This window comes from Lagopus leucura, unplaced genomic scaffold, assembly GCF_019238085.1.
Source record: "Lagopus leucura isolate 7727_CA_CO unplaced genomic scaffold, USGS_WTPT01 Super-Scaffold_100004, whole genome shotgun sequence".
NCBI classification, from domain to species: domain Eukaryota; kingdom Metazoa; phylum Chordata; class Aves; order Galliformes; family Phasianidae; genus Lagopus; species Lagopus leucura.
The window spans coordinates 35,051,978-35,059,074 of record NW_024962264.1 but is presented as its reverse complement, the minus strand read 5'-3'; the positions used below and the strand labels follow the sequence as shown (position 1 = coordinate 35,059,074).

The following is a 7,097-nucleotide window of genomic DNA, read 5'->3' as shown; positions in this document are numbered from 1 at the left end:
AGATATTTCAAATAAAAATTAATTTTTCTCTCAGGAGTTTTACTTCATTACTCACTATCAGGATGTGAAATAAGCATTTCGTGAATCTTTTTCCTACAACCACTTTTATTTTTTACACAATGAAATATATTGCCAAATAGGAATTGCATGAGATATATCTTATGTTTTGGATAGTTCTTTCAATAACTTGATTTTCTTCTTAAATCCTCAATTGTCAAAGAAGCATAGAAATCTGTAAGTTTTTATTTGCCTGTAAAAACGTAATTGCTTAGCCCTAGCTTGTCCTTTATTGGAGTCTAATATTTACATATGTTGTTACTACTTAGCTGGGAAATTCTTTGATGTGACTTTGAAGCTCTTGCTTATATATGTCTTGCACCAGATCCTCTCTCCAGCGAATGGGGATTAGGTGGAAAGTGTCAGCAGCCCAGGGACTCTTTTATGCATAAGTAAGTGTGGCAAAATCAAATCCTCTGTCCTGCCACTGAAAAATACTCAGCTGTTTAAAATTGAAAGATCTGGTTCAAACAGAGGTCTTGGATTTGCATTGTGTAGTAACAATTCTTTAGCCTCTAAAATCAGTGTAAGCTCCATGAACACATGTAAAGTTTCTAGGAGTTTTTCTTCTATAGGAAGATCTTATTACAAGTTAACCACACTTGCATATGTGTATGTATATATTTACACTAGTGCATAAAATAAATTAATGTGAAATGTGAAAGATGTATAAGTTTAGATGCTTGAAATGAGAAATGCGCTGAATTTTGCCCATGGATTTTGTGAGAATGAAGGGACAAAAAGCTAAAGGAGTACAGTGCATCCTGGAAACACTACTTGAGCATCTGAGTAAACCACAAGAGGATTTTGTGAAAAAATCTCTCAGGATTTCACTGAAGGCAGTACCATAAGGTCCAGCAGGCTGCTTCCTTTAGATTCTGCAATATCATTCTGGCAGCTCACCTTGAAATAAAATAAACAAACCTTCTATTTCTTATTTTGTATTTACGGAAATAAGAATTCAAATTAGTAGGTTGACTTCGAAAGAACAGTAAATCAATATTCAAAGAATGTAGGCTGACACTCTTATTGCCAGCTCCTCTCTGACTTTTCTCCAGTTGTTGCTCTTAGATTTGTTTCCCCTTGCCCTTCCCCTCTTAAGTGTTGTCTGCAAATAGCTGTCAGCTGTTAGCACCTGGGGACTGAATAAGGCAGGCACTGTCAGCAGGCTTGTATCTGCTGTGAGGGCTTTATGGCACTGTGGAGTTGAAGCTCCCTATGGTATCTTTTCTTCCTGCCTCCCTTCCAGTAAGGTTACTCCAGTAGACACTTAATAGCTGTTTAACACACACAAAAACAAATTGAAGTAAGATATGGATACTTTTGGAGGGGGGAAAAAAAACCTTCTATTTTTCAAATAAAATAATATTTTTGCTAAAGTTATTTTATCTGCTATTTTTCTCTGGCAAACTTGGACACCTGAATTTTCTAGGGGCTCTCTTTCAAATAATGTCAAGGAAAATATTTAAAACTTTTAGAACACTTTGCATGTGATGAGAGCTATTAGGTAATAAGAGTAATATTAACTCTTCTTAGGCAGTGTGTATTATGGCTGTTCCTTGACTCAGTGATGTGCCCCCACTTAACTGTGTACGTATGAACATCTGCCATCAGTTGTGCATTTGGACACCCTAATGTTCAAACAGTAAAAGATAAACGTAGATAAAGGGGCACTTGTCTGTTTTCCTCTAAACTACACAGCATGAAAATTTTACACCACTTTTCAAAGTGGGACTGTCAAATGATCCTGAGTCTTTCAGTTAAGATGATTTTTTTAAAAGATGGAAATGACTTGCACATTGCAGTGACCTTTATAAAGTTTCTATGTAATACATGTCAATTGTCATCAGGATTAAGAAGAAAAAAACACTTGTCAACATTCTCAAATGTCAGACTTTCAACTTTCTTAAATCTTAAAGATAAGTGTAGTGCTGTTGTGCTTCACTTGATGTTAAGAAGACACCTCTATGTTGAGGAGTCACAGCTCTGATTTCTATCAGGAGAAGAAACTGTGAAACTTTATTACTTCTACATTATCAAACTTGATGGAAAATCAGACTTCCTTCCAGATAATGTCAAACACTGGAACTGCAGCAAACAGTACTATTTAAATACCATTTTAGGTTTGCAGTTATTACATGCTGCTTTTCTGAAGGTTCAAATAATCTAAAACCAGAGAGTTAAAGTTATAAGCAAATTCTTCCAACTAAATCTGAACACAATTTAAAAGGAAGTGATATGGAAAAGTTTTTATGAAGATACCTGGGTGTTTAGTATCACAGAACAGAAAGCTTCATTCATGGGGAAAGAAGAAGTCCATTTATTTGAATAATTCATATGCTCTCAAATAATTGAGTTGTTATTCAACAAGCTTTCAGCTTATTTTTTTGTTGTTTTTTTTTTAATCAGGGCAGGAGAATTTGTTGTGCTACACATATGTGCCTGTCTTGAGCTAAAATTTGAATTGACTATTGTCATGGTTTTGTGATTTTTGGTTTTTGGTATTCCACATCATAACATCAAAAGTATGCCATCAAAATAACTTTTTTAATATATGTGCTCTTTTTACCCAATATGAACTAATATCAACTTTACAAAGTGTAGAATGATGTGGATCTGATTATAATTCTATTTTCTAACTTATCTATTTATTCCTTTAAAGATTGCAGCAGCGTAGAGTGTGCAAGCTATTCATATCACTTCCTTGCTCAGCCCCTCAAGTTTTCAGAAAAATAGACAGTAAACTGCTTCTGTAATAAACCATGGAGTCTAACATGAATGAATGTCAACATTTGTTTTATTCCAATAGAGAAAGGCAGGCTAACTTGGAAAAATAAGGCGGAGGTCATGGAATACTGTTCTGTACTCTGTAGCAGCAATGCTGGTGATTAAAAGGAGTTTCAGAAAACAAGGTTGCTTTATGTAGATGTAAGCATTATGTTTTTGTATGGCAAAAGAAGGTGATGGCAGTGCCTTTGAATGAAACAGAGGCATTACAGAGCAAATAACATGTAATAAAGGAGGAAAATTGGCTCATCCCTTCTAACAACCAGTAACAGCTCAAGAGGAGTGCACTCTCTATCCTATGAGATGATGCTGCCTTGGCTGGTAAGCCTTAAATGAAGGTGAGGAGGAGTGGATCCTGGCTTCACCTCTTCTGGTCACCCAGGTGTGTTGTTTGCACTTGAGCTCCCTAGGTTAGCCACACCTTCTCACCTGTTGCTCAACCATTGATTTGGGCTGTGACTTGGCAATTCCATTGCAGCTTCTTAAACCTATTTTCTGTTGGAAAACACCTCCCTTTTAAAGAAATCTTTACCAATATGAAGAATGTTTCTAGATTCTATACTACTACAGAATGTTTTTATGTAAATATAAAATACCTGTTAGTCAGTTCTATATAAAAAAAAAAGACATAGGCAATCTGTTCTTATGGTTTTCAATATTTATATATATATAATATATAATATTGAAATAATTATATTTAATAGCTTTCAATATTTATCTTACATATACTTAAATTTCAGTTATATAACATGAAGCATTTGGTACTGAAATTATCATGGTGTTTGAAAATACAACTACAATAGTTGTAATACATATAGACAAGTTCTAAGCCAAGGCCATGTTTATTAGAAACAATTTGATTTATATAACTGATGTGCTAAACATCACTAATTTACAGTACTAGTACATTGGTAAAGATTCCAGGTATCATGAATATTCCTCCAGAACAGTTTTAACAACAGATGTCAATTAAATTGGAAAGAGGGCTAGAAGAACCTTGATGTGAAAAGATACCACTTGCAATGGAAAACATTGCTTATTCAGAGGGGAATTAAACTGATGTTGAGTATAATTGGTACTAAGCATTCTTTTTTTTTTTTTTTTTTTTGGAGGTGTATAGTCACATTCTGTGGTCTGGACTAGAGGGAAAATCTGTGTGTTTAAGTCAAGCTTTTCTTGCCCCACTTGTTTTCACTGGCTCCTGTGTAAAAGTAGGGGCCAGGTCAAAGCTTGACTAGTTACAAGAGGAACTGAGATTTTTTTTTACCTATGTTTTCCAGGAGCGAAAGAGTTAGGAGCACTGCAATACTGGAGTTCAGCATAAAGCACTGTAGATATTGATGAGTTTGATTTCCATGGTTGAAAACTGTTAATCTGAATGAGACAGTTAAATCACAGCAAATGCCAGAATAAATTTAAAATATCTCTCAGAACAACTGGGATAAGAGTGAATATTATATGTTTGTTATAGCAGCTTAGTCAGTCAACGCAGCAGTAAGTCTTTATCTTCATCACATACAACAATCCTCATTGTTAGTCTAATTCTTATAATTTGTCTTCTATGCATTGTCAGGAATGTAAATAGCTTTAAATTTAAGTAGCATTCACTACATAATACTGGTTGTTCTACCTAGCTCTGACCTTTTGATCTGAACAATTTTATGGTGGAGAATCTAGCTGAGACATTAGATAATACGCAGATTAAGTTACTACCTTAATTAAACAATATCCTTAAAAGTACAAATCACTTTCTTAGTACTGGGATACTACTGAAGCCACATCAGAAAATGAATTGGCAGTGTGCCTTTTTGCCTTTACACATCTTTCTCCATTTCATTACAGACAGCAATAATGCATATTCAGAGCAGCAATGTATCCTTAATACTTCTAGTACAGAATTGTCTTAATTTGCCAGTTAATGCTTCACTGCTCTCCAGCAGGGCCATCAGTTTATTTAGGGCTGCTTAAACAGCAGTAGGATCCTGCTTGCTCCCTTCAGAGCTTGATGCTGCCATGGGAGTTGCAGGTGAAAGTTGTTTCCATTAGAGTTTCTCACTTCCTGACTGTGGAAAGTACAGTCTGTTTTTGTCAGCCTGTTGCTCTTTCTCCTCAGTGATGCAACTTCCTTACTTTACAATGCTATGGTCCTTCAAAATAACACACTTTCATGTCACAGAGGTATATCCAGGTATACACCTTTGTAAAGAAATTGCATACTAATTCTGAATGATTTTTCATTGTTGCATCAGACAGTGTACTTTCTCCTAACCTTGAGAACAATAGGAAGGCAGTAATGATGTTTCCCTTCCTGATCTAAAGTGACAGTTTGCTCCACATCACACTTCAGGTGTTTTGTTTCAATCAACCCTGTTTCATAAAATTTTTCTGTAAAGTACCAGTACTTAAGCTTGGTTTTTAATAATGCTGTCTATTTAAAATAAATGTAATCATTCAGTTTTCCCTTGACAATTTTTTTTTATCTTGAGGTAGAAAATCAGAGTGGTTATCCAGCAAATCCTGATAGTTACTGTACATTGAGGTTTTTATTCTTGGGAAGTTCTATATTATGATGATAAATTTTATTGAGGATGGTTTTTTTTTACTTCTGTCTTTCCTTGTATCTGCTTTTGTTTTCCAGTTGGGAAACTCCATTTAGGAACCATTAACTTTGAGGTTCTGGTCAACTGATTTCTTGGGCCCTGGCAATTGCACTCAGCCTGATCTACAAAAGAAAGGGTCTTTGAGCTGTTCTTCGTGTCTCTTCTGCACAGGTATGAAATTACTTGTTCTGAGATGGTTTTTGGCCCTTAGGTATTAAAGCAGTGCTCACATTTTTTAGGTATTTGAAAACATAGAAATTCTGGAAAAAGACTTCAGGAAAGTTCCTTGATGCCATATAGTAGCTCAACCTAGAACAGAAGTAAATTTCTAAAGCAGAGGCACAATCAAAGTTAGAGGGATAGCTTTTTTTTTTTTTTTTTTAAAGAAACTTAAGCTAATGTTATAAACTTAAATTTGTCCAATCTGTCTGACAGGGGCTGCAGTCTGCTATCAGTTGTGATGAAATGCTTGTGCCACACTATTCTAGAGAACCTGCAAAAAAAAGTTCCAGGTTGATTCTCTGGTTGCTAGATCTGTTTTTACCTAAACTGAGAAACAAAACATTTGGTAGATACTCAACTGTGTTAATGTGAAGTCTATTGCTTTGTCATATGAAGTCAAACTCTCACCGTAAGCATCTTAGCTAAGGTTGGATATTTGTTTGCTGGTAGAAACAGCCGTGCAATCCAGCACCTTATTTTATTTTTGTCCAGAGATGTTGAGAAAATAAAGCTTTTTTGTTGTTGTTGTGAGAAGCAAATAATTATATTGCTACTTAATAAGCAAAGTGGTCATATTAGGTGAAGTGGAATACTCTGCCATTAAAATACTATGTGTCAGTGATGTATTATGTAAACATTAGAAATCACTTCTTTACCTTCTGTGCTATGAGGTTCCTAAACTCATCTGTGAGCAATCTGCCAGTTTTGTTAGTCTATGAGGTTGGACTATAGCCAGTTGCTAGTAGCTTTCTGTGAAGCATAGTACTTTTCATTGCAAGCCAGCTGCTTCAGACTTCAGATGAAATGCTTAAGACAAATGCAAATCTGACGTTCTCCTGCATCTGAGTGTTAAAGCATACAGGCTTTTAAGCATACAGACTATTAAGGCTGCTTGAAAATTGAATTATTGAAAACTAGTTCATTTATTGTAATTGTATGCACAGGAGTCAGTGGGAACAAAAATGTTCTTTAAACTAAGCAGTTCTTCCGTATTCAGTTTCCTCCTTGGAGCTTTGGGACACACAGAAAACACTGGACAATGTTTTGCGCTAAACTACTGGGATATGTTCTTAATTGATTATCTTCCTGATCATCAGCTATCTTCCATAGGAGACCATCATTTTATTCTTATGTTATGGTTGATGTTCAGTGAGCTGTAGATCTCTTTAAAACAATTGTTCATATGGAACTTCAAAATGTACAACGCTTGTTTTGTTTTAGTATTACAACTAAAGTAAACGAAGTGCCATTTTTCTCTGTAGTGAACTTGACTGCATTAACATTCAGCTTCGCAGTACTGCAGTTCTTGATTTGCATGTACTGTACTTCTAAGGTGATTCACAAGGTTTTGTTTTGCAATTGTTATTATGGCTTCATCTGATGCTTATTTCACCAATAGGAAGGCAAAGGAACACTGCAAGCAGGCAAGCT

General features: G+C 35.3%; 1 long non-coding RNA gene across 1 annotated transcript; it reads left to right on the top strand.

Moving 5' to 3' along the window:
- The first annotated feature begins 382 nt into the window (after window positions 1-382).
- LOC122180450 lies at window positions 383-6,192 on the top strand. The gene is made up of 3 exons (XR_006179077.1): window positions 383-449; window positions 5,483-5,615; window positions 5,880-6,192. It is a non-coding gene; the product is annotated as an uncharacterized LOC122180450 (long non-coding RNA).
- The last annotated feature ends 905 nt before the right edge of the window (window positions 6,193-7,097 follow it).